At 48.1% G+C, this 24,383-nt stretch overlaps 1 long non-coding RNA gene across 1 annotated transcript; it reads left to right on the top strand.

Moving 5' to 3' along the window:
- Positions 1-11,383: 11,383 nt before the first annotated feature.
- On the top strand, positions 11,384-23,324 carry LOC147081522 (uncharacterized). Its single transcript, XR_015076566.1, has 2 exons — positions 11,384-11,524; positions 22,688-23,324. It is a non-coding gene; the product is annotated as an uncharacterized LOC147081522 (long non-coding RNA).
- The last annotated feature ends 1,059 nt before the right edge of the window (positions 23,325-24,383 follow it).

The following is a 24,383-nucleotide window of genomic DNA, read 5'->3' as shown; positions in this document are numbered from 1 at the left end:
CTGCTGCTAGCCGCCTAGCGCCCCACATCTCCTCCTCCTAAGGCGCTAGCGGCTGGCGCAAACAACTGAATTTCTAGGCCATTAAGCGATGGTGCAAGGCAAAAGGAGGTGGTAATGGGACAAGTTAAGAAACAAAAGATGAGTCTAGATGAAATGTAAATGGCAATGGCAGAATTAGGAAGGATATATTGGCCTTGGAGGGAGTGCAGCGTAGGTTTACCAGAATGATACCCGGACTTCAAGGGTTAAGTTACGAGGAGCAATTACACAAACTAGGGTTGTATTCCCTAGAATTTAGAAGATTAAGGGATGATCTGATCGAAGTTTTCAAGATATTAAAGGGAATAGATAGGGTAAATAGAGAGAAACTATTTCCGCTGGTTGGGGATTCTAAGATTAGGAGACAAAGTCTAAAAATTAGAACCAGACCTTTCAAGAGTGAAATTAGGAATCACTTCTACACACAGTGTGTTAGAAGTTTGGAACTCTTTTCCGCAAATGACAATTGGTGCTAGATCAATTGTTAATTTTAAATCAGAGATTGATAGCTTTCTGTTAACCAAAGGTATTAAGGGATATAGGCCAAAGTCAGGTATATGGAGTTAGGTCGCAGATCAGCCATGATCTCAATGAATGGTGGAGCAGGCTCGAGGGGCTGAATGGCCTACTCCTGTTCCTATGTTCCGAAGGACACCCAGGTCCCTCTGAACATTTCCCAGTCTCTCGCCATTTAAAAACATTCTGCTTTTCTATTTTTCCTACCAAATCATACTTCTCCACATTATATTCCAAATGCAATGTTCTTGCACATTCACTTAACCTGTCTATATCCCTTTCCAGCCTCTTTGCGTCCTCCTCGCTGCATAAAAAACATTCTCTCATCTCCCCTCTGCATCTTTTGCCAATTATTTTAAATCTGTGTCCTTTATTGAATGACCCTTCTGCCAGTAAGGAAACAGTTTCTCCTTATTTACTTTATTAAAAAGCCTTCATGATTTTGAACACCTTTTTCGGTTACGGGGCGATTTAATAATCTCCCCATAACCTTCTCTGCTCTAAGAAGAACAACCCCAGCTTCTCCAGTCTCTCCACATAACTGAAGTCCCTCATCCCTGGCACCATTCTAGTAAATCTCCTCTGCACCCTCTCCAAGGCCTTGACATCCTTCCTAAAGTGCGGTGCCCAGAATTGGACACAATACTCCAGCTGGGGCCTAACCAGTGTTGTATTAAAGTTGAGCATAACCTCCTTGTCTGTCGTCTATGCCTCTGTTTATGAAGCCAAGGAGCCCATATGCTTCTTTAACAGCCTTCTCAACTTGTCCTGCCACCTTCAAAGATTTCAGTACCTAAACCCCCTGGTCTCTCTGTTCCTGCACCCCCTTTAAAATTGTACCATTTATGTTATCCCAACATAGATGGTATCTTCAGAGGAGAAGGGAGAAAATTGTACAAGATAAAACAAATCCCAAACCAAGCATTCACCAGCGAGTGACTCACCCCTCGCGTGTCTGCTTGGCTCACTCGATAACAATCTTCACTCTGGGAGAGCAGGCTGTGGTTAGAATCTACACACCATGGGACTGAGCTTCTAATCTAGGTTGGTCCTCCAGTGGTTGCTGCTTTTGGCGATGCTGCTCTGCTCCAGCTGTTCAACAGTTCCAGAGGATCCAGGTGGATGTAAACGATCCCATGGCGTCATTTCAAGAAGGGCAGGAACTGCTGGCCAACATTCCTCCCTTAATCATCACCACCAAAAATACAGAGGATCTGCTTCCTTGTCTCATGACATGTCTTTGGGATGTAGCGAGTGCAGAATGGCTGTCTCATTGTCTAAATAACAATAGTCTGTGCACGTTACACCAAATCAACACCTGAACCGTTTTGACACGTGTCAATGCGATAAGGTGCTATTTAAATGTAACTTCTTTTTTTTGTCCAATTTTTGTGAGATATTTTCCTTTTCAGGAAGGGGTTAACACTCAACAGAATGAACAGAAAGAGGCTTTGACAAGAAGCCAAGGTGAAGATGTTGCTTTGAACATTCAAAACACTTGGATTTCAAAATGTCATGAAAAACCTGAGGTAAACTGGCTCAGAAACCTCTCTGACTTCATTTTTTCCCCTCACAAAATATATCAACAGATCATTCTTTGTACATTCCAGCAGGCGCTATTCTGTGACTGAAGGGAGCCGGGTCACCGACTCGCTGACCTCGGAGGGTGCTGCATCGTTGTCAGCCATTAGGTGGTGGATAAGAGTTACCTGGGTAGACAACAACAACAACTTGTATTTATATAGCGCCTTTAACGTAGTAAAACGTCCCAAGGCACTTCACAGGAGTATTATAAGACAAAAAATTTGACACCGAGCCACATAAGGATAAATTAGGGCAGGTGACCAAAAGCTTGGTCAAAGAGGTAGGTTTTAAGGAGCGTCTTAAAGGAGGAAAGAGAGGTAGCGAGGCGGACCGGTTTAGGGAGGGAATTCCAGAGCTTAGGGCCCAGGCAACAGAAGGCACGGCCACCAATGGTTGAGCGATTATAATCAGGGATGTTCAAGAGGCCAGAATTAGAGGAGCGCAGATATCTCAGGGGGTTGTGGGGCTGGAGTAGATTACAGAGATAGAGAGGGGCGAGGCCATGGAGGGATTTGAAAACAAGGATGTGAATTTTGAAATTGAGGCGTTGCTTAACCGGGAGCCAATGTAGGTCAGTGAGCACAGGGGTGATGGGTGAATGGGACTTGCTGCGAGATAGGACACAGGCAGCTGAGTTTTTGGATGACCTCAAGTTTACGTAGGGTAGAATGTGGGAGGCCAGCCAGGAGTGCGTCAGAATAGTCAGGTCTAGAGGTAACAATGGCATGGATGAGCGTTTCAGCAGCAGATGAGCTGAGGCAAGGGCAGAGACAGGCGATGTTATGGAGGTGGAAATAGGATTTCTTAGTTATACCGCCGATATGTGGTCGGAAGCTCATTTCAGGGTCAAAGGTGACACCAAGGTTGCAAACTGTGTGGTTCAGCCTCAGACAGATGTTAGGGAGAGGGATGGAGTCAGCTAACTTGGGAGCCAGTAAAGGAAGTTTGGTGGTCAGCAGTTTGATGGGAATAGGGTCGAGGGAGCAGGAAGTGGGTCTCATCTGGGGGAGAAATTGTGCTCTGTAGCATCTGTAGGCACTAATCGGCCCCCTAATGCTCGAAGTGCTCTGGACGCAATCTTGGTAAAGGGGTTTGCGTGCGAGCACCTAATCACTGCCGGCAGCATGCAGAGCAGGCAGATTCTGATGTCAATTTTTGAAACGTCAAAAATTCGCAAAGGATTTTTTGTTGTTGTAAGTACGGGTCATTTTACAGGAAACTTTGTGATATCCGGCACCGGCGGGACCGAGCTGTTGCCGTCCCATCAAAACTGCCGGACAAACCAGCGCTAATGTTGAAACATACGGCTCCGTATCTGGCAACAAACCCTGTTGCAGCTTCTAAACAGTCGGCCGTACCTTGCAAGCGTCTCTGTAGCTTAGCAACAGCTTCAGTGAGACCTTGCAGAGCCTGACTGGTGGAAAAAAAACGAAAAGAAAAAAAACCTAACGAAACGGCTCCTGATTTTTGCCGGTGGATCGAGCATTCCGGACAGTTAACCACCGGATAAACCAAAGTTTCCTGTACAATAATTGAATCAGTTACATCTTCAGAGTTCTGTGGAATAAGTTACTTGAACTTCCTCCAGGAAATTCTGGCAACAGATTAAGAAGCGAGGTGAGGTAAAATAACCTCTCTGCAGCAACATATTTACAATATCCTACGCTCTGTCCTAACTTCACACAGCTGAACACGACGTTAACTGGTATGAAGGACCACCCCCACCCGTGCTACTTGAAGGGATCATGAACTACTTACAGCTTAGTTGCTGGATTATTTCTTCTGGCTACTGATATAATTCTAAGTGTAGGATCATAGGAACAGGAGGAGGCCATTCAGCCCCTCGAACCTGTTCCACCATTCAATGAGATCATGGCTGATCTGCGACCGAACTCCATATACCCGCCTTTGGCCCATATCCCTTAATAACTTTGATATACAAAAAACTACCAATCTCAGATTTAAAATTAACAATTGATCCAACATCAATTGCCATTTGCGGAAGAGAGTTCCAAACTTCTACCAGCCTTTGTGTGTAGAATTGTTTCCTAATTTTACTCCTCAAAGGTATGGCTCTAATTTTTAGACACTGCCCCCTAGTCCGAGAATCCCCAACCAGCGGAAGTAGTTTCTCTCTATCTACCCTATCTGTTCGGCTTAATATCTTGAAAACTTCGATCAGATCACCCCTTAACCTTCTAAATTCTAGGGAATACAACCCTAACTTGTTCAATTTCTCCTCGTAACTTAACCCTTGAAGTCCGGGTATCATTCTGGTAAACCTGCCTTGCACTCCCTCCAAGGCCAGTATATCCTTCCTAAGGTGTGGTGCCCAGAACTGCTCACAGTGCTCCAGGTGTTTTCTAACCAGTGTTTTGTACAGCTGCAGCATAACTTCTACCCCCTTGTATTCCAGTCCTCTAGATGTAAAGGCCAGCATTCCATTAGCCTTTTTGATTATTTTTGATGTGCCTCAATAATTCCGAGACTCGAAGTTAGCAGAACAAAAACACGGCTTTTATTAACTTAGAAAGTAACACGTAAGAGAGAGAGATGTCTTCCTTCTGGAGACTGAGGCCAGACTGAAGCTAGCTTACAAACGGGGCCAGGTATGGGCGGAGCCCTACACACAGCACATTCCAGTATACAATACAGCACATTCCAGTACACAATACAATGAGGTCTGGGGGAAGGGAAATGACACTGAAACCGATCTCAGTCACAGGCAGTGGTGAATGGAATATTTCATCACATTCACCCCTTCTATAGATTTAGTCTGTTCGGGGGTTTGATAGTCCTCTGACAGCCCTGGACACCTCCTATCAGATGAGAAGCTGTGGAGCAGGAGTGCGAGGAAGAGAAGGAAGAGGAGGAATTGGAAGAAGAAGAAGGGAGCCTAGAATGTAGACAGTCCCTTTCTGCCCGGGTACTACGTGATCAAATAAGTCAAAAGCGTTACCAGTAATCTCAACCACACCTCCCTATTCACCAACAGTCCCACATTCCTTACCTTTCCTCTATCACTGACCATCACATCGTCCTCGTTCCAACAACACAAATAAAAACCACCAGAAAATGCACATTCCAATCCAAATTTATAAATCAAATTATGACATAATGCATACAAAAATAAACTAATCACCCTTGTGTATTCCTTAGTGCCTCTTCCACGTGCCTTTGCCTGTCCTAGTGTTCCTACGAGGTGCTTCCTCAGTGGCTGCAATATGGGTGGTGGAAGGCTGTTGACCTCCAATTTGAGGAGACTGCAGATGGCCCTGAAGGGCGACCTCGAGCAGCTCTGGGCCTAGAAGACATAGCTTCAGACTGCACCATCTGTGCTGCAGCCGCCTGGGCTGGCTGGCTGACAGGCAACAGCAAGGGCACGAGCGGAGTGGCAGTGGTGGGAGCAGGAATGCTGTCCTCCTAAGTGAGGACAGCAGGTTTGTCCTCCATGGAGGCACTGCCACTCCCCCGGGGTGGTGCCTCAGCAATCCTAGTAATCTGTTGGCGAACAGATTCAGGGACTGCTGGTATGCCCTGGAAGACCCTTTGAACACTGGTATCCCGAGCCATGATGACAGCAGTCTGAGCTTCCACTGCAGCACTCAGACCTTTGGTGGAAGCTGCTTTTGCTGCGATGGAGGCTGTGACATCGGCCATCAGACGCTGCATCATGGTGAGTTCCACAGGTGTACTGATTGAGGTTCCATGCTGGAAATCATGGGCTCCAAGCTCCGCGCAAAGCCCTGTGCCAAGTTGGTACTGGACTCCTCCAAGCTCCTTGACAATTGAGCGCAGGCACCAAGCATTTTGGTGTGTACACCCATCAGCCTTCTTCTGTAATCTGGCCCATCAAAGTCATCATCTGAGTCCTCTGCAGCAGAACTAGTGTGCGACCTTGCACTCCGGTGAGCTGGCGCCCGCGTTATCCTCTCCCCCCCCGCCCCCCATCCTGGCTCCTGTGCACTTGTGCCCGGTGTCTCACCACATGCAGATTCCTCCTCTATCCTAGCCTCTAAAATACGCGCAGTCTCAGTATCTGAGCTGGTGGCTGCGAGTGTGAGAACGAGTGATGGTGTCTCTTCATCTTCACTGTCTTCTTCCTCTTCCTCCACTGACTGGGCAGGTTCCAGTTCTTGGGTATCTGAAATGGAAAAGGGACAAGGGTTGGGTTGTGATGGGAGTCGAGGAGAAAGTACAAAGTGTGTGCTTACACCCTCTGCAGCTTCTCGCTCAGAAGAGATTGAGGGATGAGGGGGAAGTGGATGAGAGAAGGAGGATTAGGTACGCAGATACCCTCATCATTGATCATTTCAGCCCCGCCGGTGGCCACAGCCTCAGCGATGCCCCTTCCCATTATGGCCAGCACAGTCTCCTCCATGGGAGTTAAAACATGCAGGCGCACTTGCCCTCCTCCAGCTCTTTGCTGCTGCCTCCTTTTATGCGCCACCTACACCTGCAAGAAAGAGGGAGTGTCCTGCAATATGTTTGGGTGATGTGGCTGTCATGGTTGAACAGCTGCCGGTGTGTGTGAGCTGTGAGTTGTGAGTGCGAGGCTTGCAACAATGCGAAGTGTGTGAGGGTGAGGTAAAACACATGAATGTTAGGGTTGAGCACGGACTGATAGAGATTGTTGGTAGGTGAGTGATGGGGGTGAGGTGATTGAGCAGTGGATGAGGCTAGTGGTGCGTTTGGTAGGACACACCATTTGAAGATCAGCTTACTCACCTTGACAACTCGTGTGAGATTGTTAAACTTCCTCCTGCACTGCGTCCATGTTCTTGGAGCAACACTCCTGGCATTGACCCCTGCCGCTACTTGGTCCCACTGCCTCCTGGGCATGTGTCTGGAGGGCCTCCTGCATCTCTCTGATTCGGGACAGCTCTCCTCCATTCAACCTCTTCCACCATGGCCTCCAGTGCACATCAGAATACCTTGGTATACGCTCTCTACCATGTTCAGCCATTCTTCAATCTTTGACAGCACAGATTCAGCTCACAAAGGGCTCCCACCACCTAGTCCAGCCACAATACACCTCCCCTGGTGCTGGCTGTGTGCAGCAATCATTTAAAACAGCAGGCAGCTTCGCCATCTCTACGCCTGTTTTCAAGCCTTATTCAATTTATCCCCCTTCAAGTTTTGCTCCATCCTTCTATCCTCTCGTCCAACCTGGTGATGGCTTTTTAACTTTGGCTGCCCTATTGCTATAGAGCCCTGGGGGTGTGTGGGGGGGGGGGATTTTAACCCTATTCGTCTGGCAGAAACCGGGTGAGTGGGCAGTTAAAATCGCCCAGGCTACTTAGTCACCCTGGAGACACCAGGAACTGACTTCCCAATTTTAACCTGCAAGGACTACCACCCAAAGGTAGCGAGGTCCTATTTCACATGTGCATGTCGGGTCCCAATAACGTCATCAGGACCTGACTGCAATTTTAACTCGATGGGTACGAGCAGGAAACCACTGTGGTGAGGATAACAGAGGAGAGGATCTGGGCCAGAACAGGCCCAAACAGATCAAAAACTCCTGCTTCTCCTGGCCCCACAAGGAAAGCTTAGGCTTCCTCTACAGTGGATTAACCACCCCCCCACCCCCATCCCCATCGTGATGTGCCCGTGTGACAGCCCCCGCAGCCAATCCCGCTAGTTCTTCTTCTTCTTCTTCTTCTTCTTCTTAGGCAGTCCCTCGGAACCGAGGATGACTTGCTTCCACATTAAAAATGAGTTCTCAGGTGACTGATGAGTCCAATGCGGGACCTACAGTCTCTGTCACAGGTGGGGCAGACTGTGTTTGAAGGGGCGGGTGGGTGGGGTGCTTGGGTTGACGTGTGCTCCTTGCGCTGCCTGCGCTTGGCTTCCGCTTGCTCCCGGCGAAGAGACTCGAGGTGTTCGGCGCCTTCCCGGATGCTTCTCCTCCACTTTGTGCGGTCTTGGGCCAGGGATTCCCAGGTGTCGGTGGGGATGTCACAGTTTTTCAAGGAGGCTTTGAGGGTGTCCTTGAAGCATTTCCTCTGCCCACCTGGGGCTCTCTTGCCGTGCCGGAGCTCCGAATAGAGTGCTTGTTTTGGGAGTCTCGTTTCGGGCATGCGGACAATGTGACCCAGCCATCGGAGCTGATCGAGCGTGGTCAGAGCTTCGATGCTGGGGATGTTGGCCTGAGCGAGAACACTGACGTTGGTGTGCCTATCCTGCCAATGGATTTGCAGTTCCTTGCGGAGGCAGTGTTGGTGGTACCTCTCCAGTGCTTTGAGGTGCCTGCTGTACATAGTCCATGTCTCTGAGGCATGCAGCAGGGCGTGTATCACTGCTGCTCTGTAGACCATGAGCTTAGTGCCGGGTTTGAGGTCCTGGCCTTCAAACACTCTCTTCCTCAGGTGACCGAAGGCTGCACTGGCACACTGAAGTCGGTGTTGGACTTCGTCATCGACGTCTGCCCTTGTTGACAGTAGGCTCCCGAGGTATGGAAAGTGGTCCACTTTGTCCAAGGCCTTGTCGTGGATTTTGATAATCGGGGGGCAGTACTGTGTGGCGGGGGTACTTACATGGGCGTCGGCTCGTGGCCTCGGAATCACTTCACTTCCTGCTGACATCACTCCTGGAATGGGCGGTAAATCGGCCGGCGGGATTTGCATGAGGCCCGGGAGTTAAAATAGCCTGGGTTTCTAGCTCCCACCACTACCCATCCGCCCAGAGTGAATCCCTTCAGCACCCTCCCAATGGCCTTGACATCCTTCCTAAAGTAGGGTAACCAAAACTGAACACAATGGCCCAGAAATTCGGGTCGGGGGCTTCCCGCGGGTGCAAGCCTCTGACCTGCACTTACCTAGCGCGCCGGCTGTTGAGCTGTGGACCCCCGTGGAATTCTGATCCGGGGCCTGGTCCAGCTGCCGGAGCGCAGTGCTTGCGTATCCCAGGGGCGCAGTTAGTTCGATGTGTCCCCTGGGATCACGTGGGCCTTGGGCAGCCAACCGGAGCAGCGAATGCTCCATTCATCGGCCTGACAGGAAATGCTGTCCAGACTTATAAATACTACGGCCCCAAAATAACACTAAATCTTCAAATAATTTTTTTTTAAATCACATTTTTTAAATAAACTATAAATTACATGAAATAACTATTTTAAACAATAATTTAAATTTTTGAAAAAAATAATTTTTTGTTCTAACGGGGCTAAAAATAAACTTACCTTGCTTTAAAGTATTTAAAAATAATAAACCTATGGAAAAAATGTTTTAATTTTAATTAATTCACCACTTACCTTGTAAAAAGCAGGCCTTACGCCTGCTTTTTATATTTCTAAATTCTGCAGGCTTACGTTCCCGGGAAAACCTGTAAAAAAAAAACGTAAGTTCAAAGCGCACGCGCAGCCTCTCCCGCGCACGCATTCGACCTCTGAACCTCTTCGTTCAGAGGAATGGAAGTGCCGGTTTCCTGCGCATGCGCAGTGCATGCAGGAACCGGCACTTCCATCGGGCCTACGGGTGAGTACCCCGTGCGTACTCACCCGTGGAGACCCGAATTTCTGGGCCAATGATTTATACAGGTTCAGAATTGCCTTTTTGCTTTTAAGCTCAGTGTTAATATAATGTCATTTTAAATATCTGGGTCAGAGCAGGATTATTTAGGAGGAAATAACAGCCAAAGATAGAAAGATAGAAGGACTTGCATTTCTATAGCACCTTTCACAACTTCAGGACATCGCAAAACACTTTACAGCCAATTAGTGCTCTTGTAGGAAATATGCCCAGCAAGGTCCCACAGTCAGCAATGTGATAATGACCAGATAATCTGCTTCAGTGACATTGGTTGAGAAGTAAGTATTGGCCTGGACACTGGGGAGAACTCCCCTGCTTTTCTTTGAATAGTACCATTGGGATCTTCTACGTTCACCTGATAGGGTGACAGGGCCTTAGTTTAATGTCTCATCTTGAAAGGCGGCACCGCCGACAGTGCAGCACTCCCTCAGTACTGTCCTGGAATGTCAACCTAGGACTGTGCTCAAGTCTCTGGAATGGGATTTGAACCCACAACCTTCTGTCCTAGAGGCGAGTGAGCGACCCACTGACCCACAGGCAACACTGACAAGCATCAATAAACTTTAGCTTAGATGGAATAAAAATTCTGTTAACTCTTCTGGTGAAGTGAAATCCTCCTCTTTGCTTTTAGACGTCTTCTGTCATTGGACGAGTTCTGCCAACTCTTCCTCAGGGCTTGAGACAGAGTGTTGTGTATGAGCGGAGAGTTCTGAGTTTTTGAAAGGGCGGGGAGTAGCTGTCAGGAGAGGAGCTGAGGAACAGAAGCTCTCAGGATCACCTGCTTTCAATCTTAAAGTTAGAGCTAGGCCGTTCAGGAGCGAAACCTGGAAGCGCTTTTTCACACAAAGCCTAATGAAGCTCCTGGACCCTCTCTCCCAACAAAAGGCTGTGGATGCTGGGAGACAATTAAAATGTTCGAGGCAGATAAATGGAGTTGAGGTACAGATTAGTCCTGATCGAAGTGAATGGTGGAACATGCTCAAGGGGTTGAATGGCCCCCTCTTGTTCCCATAGCGCAGGGTGTGAGTGTGGCTAGCCCCGAGGAGGTGGCACAGGAGAGTGTAACAAGTCCTGTAATGGGACTGGGTGAGTGTGACTAGCCCCGAGGAAGGTAGCACAGGGGAGTGTAACAGGTCCTGTAGTGGGACTGGGTGAGTGTGACTAGCCCCGAGGAGGTGGCACAGGACAGTGTAACAAGTCCTGTAGTGGGACTGGGTGAGTGTGACTAGCCCCGAGGAAGGTGGCACAGGGGAGTGTAACAAGTCCTGTAGTGGGACTGGGTGAGTGTGACTAGCCCCGAGGAGGTGGCACAGGGGAGTGTAACAGGCCCTGTAATGGGACTGGGTGAGTGTGACTAGCCCCGAGGAGGTGGCACAGGGGAGTGTAACAAGTCCTGTAGTGGGACTGGGTGAGTGTGACTAGCCCCGAGGAGGTGGCACAGGGGAGTGTAACAAGTCCTGTAGTGGGACTGGGTGAGTGTGACTAGCCCCGAGGAGGTGGCACAGGGGAGTGTAACAAGTCCTGTAGTGGGACTGGGTGAGTGTGACTAGCCCTGAGGAGGTGGCAAAGTCTCTTTAATTCACTGTCTGGATACCTGCCTGCTAAGCTTTAGTGTGAAGTTCTGCAGTTCCTGCTGCAATGATGGGTTGAATCCCATGAGCTGAAGTAATGGCAGTGACTCATCCGATTCTGTTTGTTACTCTCACACAGGCTAATTACGATTTTTGCATCCTTTGGAGAACTGAGCGGACAGCAGTTTGATGCCCATCAGCAACGGGGCGTGTGAGGGGACAGCAACGAGCATCAAATAAAACTCCGAGCAGCAACCAATATGGAACATGAAGCTTTAGAAAGTAAGAGCTCCTCACGGACCCCAGGGAGGAGGGGCCGAGCTCGGGGAGTTTTAGTTGTAAATGTACTTTTGATGAACTTTGGCTCCTGGATTCCTTGGTGGACATTTTTTGGGGAAGTTCTCTCGGTCGAGCTGCCCCCGAACCACATCCAAACCCTTCACCTTCTGACTTTTAAACATTCACTTAGGCCTAGAAATTCAGCCTAGAAATTCAGTGGGCCTTGCGCCCACTTAGCGCCTAAAGAGGTCTTTTGCGCCGGCGGGGTGGTAGCGCGGAAATTGAGTGCAGCGGTATTGGCGGCGGTAGCCGTTAGCGCTGCGCCGTGACCGATGACGTCATCGATGTGCGCGGTGGCCCGTAACGCCCCGAAACCGCGCCGATCCCCATATTTATTTGCGCCCGCCTCCTCCGAAGCGGGCGCAAACAGCGAACAGAAAACGGGGCCATCCTGCTGCCATAGTGGGGCGCTTTAAAGCTGAAGGTGCCGCCTGCCCGCACCTCCTTCCCCGGCCTCCTCCACCTCCACCCCTCCACTTCTCCGTTGTGCCGGGCTCTTTTGCCGGCACTCGCGATCGGGGCTCCGGCCGTTGCAGGCACCTCCCCTTAAGAGAAGGAGGAGGCCTGCAGTACCGCAGCCTGCCGCACCGCATCGGGTGGCGCTGCGGCAACTAGCGCGCTGATATTCAGTTGCAGCGCCCCAAACGGAGGCGGGCACACCCTGGTATAGCGCCCGCTTCTGAATTGGGGCGCAGAAGACGAATATACGGCGTGCGCTAATGCCTCCCCGCCCAGCGCTAACTTTTGGGCGCGAGCGAGCTGCCCGCGCCCAAGTGAATTTCTAGGCCTCAGTGTCTGAATGCATAATTTGAGATAAAATGACTGAGGATTTAGAAGTGCTTGACAAATTTAATAGACATTTCAGAAGAAGTAACTGATTGGATAAATAAAGGAAATGCAGTAGATGCAGTGTACATGGATTTTAAGAAGGTATTTGATAAGGTGTCTCACTAGAGGCTTTTTAGAAAAAGTTAGGCACGTGGTTTAAGAAATGTAGTAGTGGGGACAGATAGTTTTTTGGCAGTCAGGAAACAAGGAGTTAGGGTAAATAGGTGTTGCTCAGACTAGAGAAGGGTGGAAAGGATCGAACAGGGTACTTTCTAAATGGTAAAAAGCTAAAAACAGTGGAGGTCCAGAGACTTGGGGGTCCAGGTACATCGATCATTCAAATGTCAGGAACAGGTACAGAAAATAATCAAAAAGGCTAATGGGATGCTGGCCTTTATATCTAGAGGACTAGAACACAAGTGGGTAGAAGTTATGCTGCAGCTGTACAAAACCCTGGTTAGACCACACCTGGAGCACTGTGAGCAGTTCTGGGCACCACACCTTAGGAAGGATAGATTGACCGTGGAGGGAGGGCAGCGCAGGTTTACCAGAATGATACACGGACTTCAAGGTTACGTTACGAGGAGAGATTACACAAATTAGAGTTGTATTCCCTAGAATTTAGAAGGGTAAGGGGTGATCTGATCGAAGTTGTCAAGATATTAAGGGGAAGAGATAGGCTAGGTAGAGAGAAACTATTCCCGCTGGTTGGGGAGTCGAGGACTCGGGGGCAGAGTCTAAAAATTAGAGCCAGACTTTTTAGGAGTGAAATTAGGAAACACTTCAACACACAAAGGGTGTTAGAAGTTTGGAACTCTCTTCCACAAACGGCAATAGATGCTAGATCAATTGTTAATTTTAAATCGGAGATTGATAGCTTTGTTAACCAAAGGTATTAATGGAAATGGGCCAAAGGCAGGTATATGGAGTTAGGTCGCAGATCAGCCATGATCTCATTGAATGGCGGAACAGGTTCAAGGGCTGAATGGCCGACTCCTGTTCCTATGTTCCTCTATTCCTGTGTTCCTATGCTGGACCAGAGGGGTCAATGCTGGGTCCACTTGCTCTCAGTATATATCGATGATTTAGACTTGAGAGCACATTCTTTGCTGATGATGCAAAAGCAAAGGGTTGACAAACAATAGGCCAGTCAGCCTAACCTTGGTGGTGGGAAAATTATTGGAAAGAATTCTGAAGGACAGGATAAATCTTCATTAGAATGACACGGATTAATCAAGGATAGTCAGCACAATTTGATTGAATTATTTGAGGAGGTAACAAGGAGGGTAGATGAGGGTAGTGCATTTGATGTAGTGTATATGGACTTTAGCAAGGCTTTTGATAAGGTTCCACATGGCAGACTGGTCACAAAGTTAAAAGCCCATGGGATCCAGGGCAAAGTGTCAAGTTGGATTCCAAACTAGCTCGGAGACAGGAAGCAGAGGGTAATGGTTGATGGGTGTTTTTGTGACTGGAAGGCTATTTCCAGTGGGGCTCCGCAGGGCTCAGTACTAGGTCCCTTGCTTTTTGTGGTATATATCAACGATCTAGACTTGAATATAGGGGGTATGATTAAGAAGTTTGCAGATGATACTAAAATCGGCTGTGTGGTTGATACTGAAGAAGGAAGCTGTAGACTGCAGGAAGATATCAATAAATTGGTCAGGTGGGCAGAACAGTGGCAAATGGGATCAATCCGGAGAAATGTGAGGTAATGCATTTGGGGAGGGCTAACAAGGAAAGGGAATACACATTAAATGGTAGGACACTGAGTAGTGTAGGGGAACAAAGGGACCTTGGAGTGCATGTCCACAGATCCCTGAAGGTAGCAGGCCAGGTAGATAAGGTGGTTAAGAAGGCATACGGAATGCTTGCCTTTATTAGCCGTGGCATAGAATGCAAGGGTAGGGGGGGTTATGCTTCAACTGTATAAGACACTAGAGTACTGCGTGCAGTTCTGGTCACCACATTACAGGAAGGATGTGATTGCACTAGCGAGGGTACAGAGGAGATTTACAAGGATGTTGCCGGAAGTAGAGAATCTTAGCTATGAGGAAAGACTGGATAGGCTGGGTCTGTTTTCCTTGGAACAGAGGAGGCTGAGGGGAGACCTTTATTGAGGTGTATAAAATTATGAGGGGCATAGATAAAGTGGATAGAAAGGACCTATTTCCCTTAGCAGAAGGGTCAAAAACCAGGGGGCACAGATTTAATGTAATTGGTGGAAGGTTTAGATGGGATTTGAGGGGAAATTTCTTCACCCAGAGGGTTGTGAGGGTCTGGAACTCACTGCCTGAAAGGGTGGTAGAGCCAGGAACCCTAACCACATTTAAAAAGTACTTGGATGTGTACTTGGGATGCTCTAACCTGCAGGGCTATGGACCAAGAGCTGGGAAGTGGGATTAGGCTGGATAGCTCTTTGTTGAACGATGCACATTCTATGATTCTATCAGACTGAAAGATGTCAGGAGGACAGAGCCAGGTGAGTGGAATGGGTAGACAGGTGGCAGATGCAGTTTAATGTGGAGCAGTGTGAAGTAATACATTTTGGGAGGAATGGGCAATACACTCAATGGAAAGACACTGAAGGGTGAGGATAAATACAGAAACCTAAGGATTCACATATCTGCACATGCAGGTACCGAAAACCATTAAGAAAAGGCTAACTGCACATTGAGCTTTGTAAATAGGAGCAAAGTGTACAAGAGTAAAGAAGTAATGATGAATTTATACAAAGCATTTGTTAGGTCACAGTGAGACAAGTATGTGCACTTTCGAACGCCCCATCGTAGAAAGTACATTAAACCGGTGGAGAGTGTACAGCCTAGATTCACCAGGATGATGCCAGGGATCGGAAACTATCGCAGTGAGGAGAGATTAGAGACACTGGGACTATTTCTATTGGTGCACAGGAGGTTCCAAGGAGATTAAATAGAGTTTTTTTTTAATTCTGGAGGCAGAGTGAATCGGGAAACACTATTTACTCTGGTTGGGGAGTCAATGATGAGGTGTTATCAATTTAAAATTGTCACTGAGAGTGAGGAGAGAGGTTAGGAGGAATTTCTTTACACAGCGAGTAGTTGGAGCAAAGTGTCTTACCACAGGGAGTGGCTGAGTCAGAGACTGTTGCATTATTAACAACAATGGGATTAGTTTCGGATTGCTCTCGCAAAGGGCCAGCACAGACATGGTGGGCTGAATGGCCTCCTGTGTGTAAATGTATCTGCTTTTATTTAGCTGCTGTCACTCTGAGTTCACCCCAAGCACTGTAAAAGAGACAGGTTCCAGGCACAGATATCTCTTTGCATCAGACTGTGACTCCTGTTCAATTCAAGCGGTACAGCCCACTGGTCCTGGTGAAACCGTCAAAAGAGGCAAGCAGTTTCTGAACCTGACACAGGATACAGCCAATCACAGCCAGCACCTGCAATATGGATGGTGCCAATCAATGTGGGGTTTGGATAGTAATTGAGGTTCAAAGCACGGTGGCATAGTGGTTAGCACTGTTGCCTCACAGCGCCAGGGACCCGGGTTCAAATCCGGCCTCGGGTGACTGTCTGTGTGGAGTTTGCACATTCTCCCCGTGTTTGCGTGGGTTTCCTCCGGGTGCTCCGGTTTCCTCCCACAGTCCAAAGATGTGCGGGTTAGGTTGATTGGCCATGATAAAAATTGGCCCTTAGTGTTAGGGGGGATTAAATATGTGGGGTTACGGGGATAGGGCTTGGGTGGGATGGCTGTCGGTGTAGGGACCGGGTGCTAGGGTTTGGATGATCAGCCATGATCTTGTTGAATGGCGGAGCAGGCTCGAAGGGCCGAATGGCCTACTCCTGCTCCTATCTTCTATGTTTGTATGTTTCTAAAAGCGATTGGCCGAGTGAACAGTTGCAATATTTATGTTACACATTGATATGTTGCTTAAAAAATATGGTGGTGCCCCTGTACATAGGGCAAAGGCATAGCAAACATACCCAGGCACTGCCCAACCACGAGTATCATAACCAGCCCATGGACCAAAAGTGAGAATCGTAAGCCACCCTTACCCAACTGTAAGCATTGCAACCCTCCACTGCGTAACAGCAAGCATTAAACCCAGCCTCTCTCCAACACCGAGCATCGTATCCAGCCCCTCTCCAACACCGAGCATCGTATCCAGCCCCTCTCCAACACTGCATCGTATCCAGCCCCTCTCCAACACCGAGCATCGTATCCAGCCCCACTCCAACACTGCATTGTATCCAGCCCCGTCCAACACTGTGCCTCGTATCCAGCCTCTCTCCAACACCGAGCATCGTATCCAGCCCCTCTCCAACACTGCATCGTATCCAGCCCCGTCCAACACTGTGCCTCGTATCCAGCCTCTCTCCAACACCGAGCATCGTATCCAGCCTCTCTCCAACACCGAGCATCGTATCCAGCCCCTCTCCAACACTGCATTGTATCCAGCCCCTGCCCGACACTGTGCCTCGTATCCAGCCCCGTCCAACACTGTGCCTCGTATCCAGCCTCTCTCCAACACCGAGCATCGTATCCAGCCCCTCTCCAACACTGCATTGTATCCAGCCCCTGCCCGACACTGTGCCTCGTATCCAGCCCCACTCCAACACTGAGCATCGTATCCAGCCCCACTCCAACACTGAGCATCGTATCCAGCCTCTCTCCAACACCGAGCATCGTATCCAGCCCCTCTCCAACACCGAGCATCGTATCCAGCCCCTCTCCAACACCGAGCATCGTATCCAGCCCCTCTCCAACACCGAGCATCGTATCCAGCCCCTCTCCAACACCGAGCATCGTATCCAGCCCCTCTCCAACACTGCATTGTATCCAGCCCCTGCCCGACACTATGCATCATATCCAGCCCCGTCCAACACTGCATCGTATCCAGCCCCTGCCCGACACTGTGCCTCGTATCCAGCCCCACTCCAACACTGAGCATCTTATCCAGCCCCTGTCCAACACAGAGCATCGTATCCAGCCCCTGTCCAACACCGAGCATCGTATCCAGCCCCTCTCCAACACCGAGCATCGTATCCAGCCCCTGTCCAACACAGAGCATCGTATCCAGCCCCTGTCCAACACAGAGCATCGTATCCAGCCCCTCTCCAACACTGCATTGTATCCAGCCCCTACCCGACACTATGCATCGTATCCAGCCCCTACCCGACACTATGCATCGTATCCAGCCCCTCTCCAACACTGCATTGTATCCAGCCCCTACCCGACACTATGCATCGTATCCAGCCCCGTCCAACACAGCATCGTATCCAGCCTCTCTCCAAAACTGCATCGTATCCAGCCCCTGCCCGACACTGTGCCTCGTATCCAGCCCCACTCCAACACTGCATCGTATCCAGCCCCTGCCCGACACTGTGCCTCGTATCCAGCCCCACTCCAACACTGAGCATCGTATCCAGCCCCTGTCCACCACTGAGCATCTTATCCAGCCCCTGTCCAACACTGAGCATCGTATCCAACACTGAGTATCGTATCCAGCCCCTGTCCAACACTGCATCGTATCCAGCCCCTCTCCAACACTGAGCATCTTATCCAGCCCCTCTCCAACACTGAGCATCTTATCCAGCCCCTCTCCAACACCGAGCATTGTATCCAGCCCCTGCCCAACACCGAGCATCGTATCCAGCCCCGTCCAACACTGCATCGTATCCAGCCCCTCTCCAGCACTGAGCATCGTATCCAGCACTGCATCATATCCAGCCCCTCTCCAGCACTGAGCATCGTATCCAGCCCCTCTCCAACGCTGCATCGTACCCAGCCCCTGTCCAACACTGAGCACCGTATCCAGTCCCTGTCGAACACTGCATCGTATCCAGCCCCTGTCCAACATTGTATCGTATCCAGCCCCTCTCCAACACTGAGCATCGTATCCAGCCCCTCTCCAACACAGCATTGTATCCAGCCCCTATCCAACACCGAGCATCGTATCCAGCCCCTCTCCAACACCGAGCATCGTATCCAGCCCCTCTCCAACACTGTGCATCGTATCCAGCCCCTCTCCAACACCGAACATCGTATCCAGCCCCTCTCCAACACTGAGCATCGTATCCAGCCCCTCTCCAACACCGAGCATCGTATCCAGCCCCTGTCCAACACTGCATCATATCCAGCCCCTGTCCAGCATTGCATCCTTACCAGCCCCTGTCCAACACTGCATCGTATCCAGCCCCTCTCCAACACTGCATCGTACCTTGCGCTACCCATGTCATAGCATTGTCTCTAGGCATTGGACACCCATGAGTTATGCATGTATCAATCATACAGCTGGGTGCTGCAGGTACACCCATTGCTCAGCAGGTGCAGTGTGTCTGGTGTTCCTGCCATGATTTTCAATTTTGTGTTATTATTTCTGTGAATCATAATATGTAGATTCACTGGGAGGCTGCCTGGCAAAAGGAAATACAAAGGTGAAGAAAGGCTTTAAAAATTGGAGCTTTTTTTTGTTAGAATAATGCAGATTTTGGGTGATTTAATAGAATTGTTTTAAATGGTGAAATGATGGGAGAGGTAGATGGAAGCAGGCTGTCTCCAGTTGTTGAGGGGTCTAGAATCAGGGGCCAGAGATAAAAGATTCAATGTAAGAGACTGAGAGCAGAGGGCAGGAGAAACTTCTTCACACGGAGAGGTGTGAGGCTGGGAATTCACTCCCAGGGTTAGTGGGCGAAGCAGAAACTGTGTCAACATTCAAGATTAGATCGGAGAGGTGGATGAAGGAGGAGGAGTTCAAAAGATATGGGAACAGAGTGAGTTAATTTGATTAGGACTATTTTCTCAAGTGGAGGGTAAATACTGACACGGACTGGTTGGGTCAAAAGGCCTGCTTCCGTGTTGTAAGTTCTAGGTATTTACATGCAAAGTGTTCTGATTCTGTATTGTATTGTGATGCAGTGTTGTGTTATGATTCTGTATTGTATTGTGATGCAGTGTTGTGTTATGATTCTTAGATACATAGATACATAGAAGATAGGAGCAGGAGTAGGCCATTCGGCCCTTCGTGCCTGCTCCGCCATTCGATGAGATCATGGCTGATCCTTTAATTCAGTATCCCGTCCCCGCCTTCTCTCCGTAACCCTTAACCCCTTTTGCCCGTAGAAATATATCTAATTCCCTCTTAAATATATTTAATGAGCTGGCGTACACTGCCCTCTGTGGCAATGAGTTCCACAGGTTCACCACTCTCTGAGTGAAGAAATTCCCCCTCATCTCTGTCCTAAATGGTTTAGCCCTTATCCTTAAATTATGTCCTCTAGTTCTGTTCTCACCCGCCAAGGGAAACATTCCTTCTGCATCCAGTCTGTCTAGACCTGTCAGAATTTTATACACTTCTATGAGGTCCCCTCTCAATCTTCTAAACTCCAGTGTGTACATCCCTAAACTACATAGTCTCTCCTCATAGGTCATTCCCGCCATTCCTGGTATCAGCCTGGTGAATCGCCGCTGCACCCCCTCCATGGCAAGAACATCCTTCCTCAGATGAGGCGACCAAAACTGTACACAGTACTCGAGGTGTGGTCTCACCAGTGCCCTGTACAGCTGCAGCAAGGTATCCCTGTTCCTGTATTCTAACCCTTTTGCTATGAAGGCCAGCATACCGTTTGCCTTCTTGACCGCCTGTTGCACCTGCATGCTCGCCTTCAGTGACTGGTGTACAAGAACACCCAGGTCTCTCTGTACTTCCCCCTCTCCCAATCTATTGCCATTTAAATAATAATTTGCCCTCCCGTTCCTGCACCCAAGGTGGATAACTTCGCACTTGTCCACATTATAGTGCATCTGCCATTTATCCGCCCAATCGCCCAGTCTGTCCAAATCGCTCTGGAGCTTCCTGGTCTCTTCCTCTGAGCCCACCCCCCCTCCTAGTTTAGTGTCGTCTGCAAATTTGGAAATGCTGCATCCGACTCCCTGATCCAGGTCATTAATGTAAATTGTGAACAGCTGGGGGCCCAGGACAGATCCCTGTGGTACCCCACTTGTTACTGCCTGCCATTCAGAAAATGAGCCGTTTATTCCAACTCTCTGTTTTCTATCTGACAGCCAGTTCCCTATCCACGCCAAAACTTTCCCCTTTATCCCATGAGCCTCAATTTTCCATGCTAATCTTTTATGTGGGACCTTATCGAAGGCCTTTTGGAAGTCCAGGTACACCACATCTACTGGCTCTCCCCCATCTATTCTACCAGTTACTCCCTCAAAAAATTCCAATAGATTAGTCAAGCACGATTTACCCTTTGTAAATCCATGTTGACTCTGTCCTATCCTGTCCCCATTTGCTAAGTGCTCCGCTATTTCATCCTTAATGATGGACTCCAGCATTTTGCCCACAACTGATGTAAGGCTTACAGGTCTGTAATTACCTGCTTTTTCCCTACCCCCCTTTTTGAATAGTGGGGTAACGTTAGCTACCCTCCAATCCATCGGCACTGTTCCCGAGTCTAATGAATTCTGAAAAATCATCCTTAGTGCATCCGCTATCTCTAGGGCCACCTCCTTCAGTACCCTAGGATGCATGTTATCAGGCCCTGGGGATTTGTCCACCTTCAATCCCTTTAGCTTCCTTAACACCATATCCTTAGAGATATTGATTTGCGTCAGTTCCTCCTTTGCCAATGTCCCTATTTTTCCCGATATCCCAGGGAGGTTTTTTGTGTCTTCCTTCGTAAAGACTGACCCAAAGTATGCATTTAGTTGATCTGCCATTTCCTTATTTCCCATTATATATTCCCCCGTATCTGACTGCAATGGACCAACTTTGGTTTTCACCAGTCTTTTCCTTTTGATATATTTATAAAAGCTTTTGGAGTTAGTTTTTATATTTTCCGCCAGCTTGTTTTCGTAAGCTATTTTGCCCCTCTTGATCATGCCCTTTGCCCTCCTTTGCTCTATCTTAAACTGTTCCCAATCTTCCGCTCTGGCGCTTTTTTTGGCTATTTTATACGCCCTATCTTTGGATTTTATGCTGTCTCTAATTTCCCCTGTTATCCACGGTTGAGTCACCTTTTTAGATTTCCTTTTATGCCAGATTGGTATAAACAATTTTTGCAATTTTGTCATTCTATCTTTAAATGTTTGCCATTGTTTATCTACCTCCAGTCCTCCCAGGAACGTTGTCCAATCAGACCTACTCAGTTCCCGTCTCATGGCATCATAATTCCCCTTGTTTAAATTCAGGACCTTAGTCTCTGAGTCAATTTCTTCGTTCTCCATTTCGAGTGAGAAATCGATCATGTTATGATCGCTCTGACCCAAGGGTCCCCGTACAACAAGATTACTGATTAGTCCCTTCTCATTGCACAGTACCCAGTCCAATATAGCCTGTTCCCGAGTTGGTTCCTCGACATATTGATCCAGATAACCATCCCTTAAACACTCAAGGAATTCCTCCTCCTCATTATTTTTACTGATTAGGCTAGTCCAATCTATATGTAAGTTAAAGTCACCTATGATGACAGCTGTGCTCTTATTGCACGCTTCTCTAATTTCCCTCGTGATGCCCTCCCTAACCTCTATTTTACTATTTGGAGGCCTATATACCACTCCTATTAATGTTTTTCGCCCCTCGCTATTTCTTAGCTCCACCCATATAGATTCTGTATTAACTGAGTTAATATCCTTCTTTTCAATTGCATTTATCCCCTCTTTTACTAGCAATGCTACCCCTCCTCCCTTTCTTTTTTGTCGATCCTTCCTAAATACTGAATACCCCTGTATGTTAAGCTCCCAGCCCTGCTCACCCTGCAACCATGTTTCCGTAATCCCAATTAGATCATAATTATTAACCTCTATTTCCACAGCTAATTCATCTACCTTGTTCCTGATGCTTCTCGCATTAAGGTATAAAACCCTCAGGCTTTTTTTATGCTCACATTTTTTATGAATTAGTTTGGCCCTTTGTTTTTTGTTCCTCACCCTTTTACCATTTATTTCTGTCTGCCTTTCACTTTCCTCTATTTCACTACATAGGTTTCTAGCCCCCTGCCATACTAGTTTAAATGCTCCCGAACTGCTTTATCAAAAATTACCCCGAGAACATCAGTTCCATCTCTGCACAGGTGTAGACCGTCCCTTTTGTATAGGTCACACCTACCACAAAACTGGTTCCAATGCCTCAAAAATTTAAAACCCTCCCTCTTACACCACTGCTCAAGCCACGTATTTAGCCTAACTATCCTGTTCTCTGTACTCTTACTAGCATTCTGTATTGTATTGTGATGCAGTGTTGTGTTCTGATTCTGTATTGCATTGTGATGCAGTGTTGTGTTGCAGGAATTAACAAATTCCCACGAATAACAGAGATCGACACAAGAGAACAGTTAAACAGGTCTTTACTCAACGGAGATGCCACAAGGACTGCCTGGGCAGCCCCGTGGTTTGCGACGTGACGTCATCGCGTTTGCCCGCCTTTTCCCGCGCTCTTAAAGGGGCCACGCCCCGTACATGCAAACTCTATATACAAAACACAGTAATGCCTAACACAATGGTACAGGTTTAGGCTGGTGTTAGATGATCGTTAAAGAGAATTATATACAGTTAGCTAGAGTCATTCAGTGGTTCTGCCACATGGTTCTGATTCTGTATTGTATTGTGATGCAGTGTTGTGTTATGATTTCATTGTGTTCTGGTGCTGTATTACATTTCTCAAAGTTCTCAGTGAAAGATAGATAGATCACAAGCCCAGCTGCGTTTTGTTTTTAGCAGTGAAGTACCCAAGAACAGATCACATTTTAAAACCAGGATGCGTGATCCTGACTGTGAATGACTGACGCCGCTGGCTTCTCGCAGTGTCTTGACAGTGTTCTGTGTCTACAGGAGGACTGTACATCAGACTGTCATACTTGTATAAAGTCAGCAACACTGTGTCTTTTCTATCTGTATTAAATCAAATAAATCTGAATGATTGATACCCATGGCTCGGGGCTGTGTGAGGTGCTTGAGAGATAAAGCAGGCTCTGTCCATAGAGTGACAGCGATCCTGGAATCAACATGAACAGAGAGGCCTACATTGGACTTTAGAATTAGATCCTGACTTATTTTAATATATTGCAGCATTTTAAAAGGACATCTTAAAGGGCCATTTTAACAGGATGTTGCAGGGTTAAAGGAACATGTTAACGGGATACTGCACGCTTAAAGGGGCATGTTAACAGGATACTGCACGGTTAAAGGGACATGTTATCAGGATACTGCACGGTTAAAGGGGCATGTTATCGGGAAACTGCACGGTTAAAGGGGCATGTTAATGGGATACTGCACGGTTAAAGGGGCATGTTATCGGGATACTGCACGGTTAAAGGGACATGTTATCAGGATACTGCACGGGTAAAGGGGCATGTTATCGGGATACTGCACGGTTAAAGGGACATGTTATCGGGATACTGCACGGTTAAAGGGACATGTTATCGGGATACTGCACGGTTAAAGGGGCATGTTAACAGGATACTGCACGGTTAAAGGGACATGTTATCGGGATACTGCACGGTTAAAGGGGCATGTTAATGGGATACTGCACGGTTAAAGGGACATATCGGGAAACTGCACGGTTAAAGGGGCATGTTAATGGGATACTGCACGGTTAAAGGGACATGTTATCAGGATACTGCACGGTTAAAGGGGCATGTTAATGGGATACTGCACGGATAAAGGGACATGTTATCAGGATACTGCACGGTTAAAGGGACATGTTATCGGGAAACTGCACGGTTAAAGGGGCATGTTATCAGGATACTGCACGGTTAAAGGGACATGTTATCAGGATACTGCACGGTTAAAGGGGCATGTTAACGGGATACTGCACGGTTAAAGGGACATGTTATCGGGATACTGCACGGTAGGGGCATGTTATCGGCATATTGTGGAATGTTCTACAGACATTGTAGCTGAAGGGGGGATATGGTAATGTGTTAAAAATACACAGCAGCTTCCTGTAGCCTAGTGGGGAAAGGGATAACCCAGTGAGTATCTA

Source organism: Somniosus microcephalus, unplaced genomic scaffold (assembly GCF_052327205.1).
Source record: "Somniosus microcephalus isolate GS21.2 unplaced genomic scaffold, FLI_Smic_1.0 scaffold540, whole genome shotgun sequence".
Classification (NCBI taxonomy): domain Eukaryota; kingdom Metazoa; phylum Chordata; class Chondrichthyes; order Squaliformes; family Somniosidae; genus Somniosus; species Somniosus microcephalus.
Note: the sequence above shows the minus strand (reverse complement) of the source record. Positions and strands in the feature narration are given on the sequence as shown.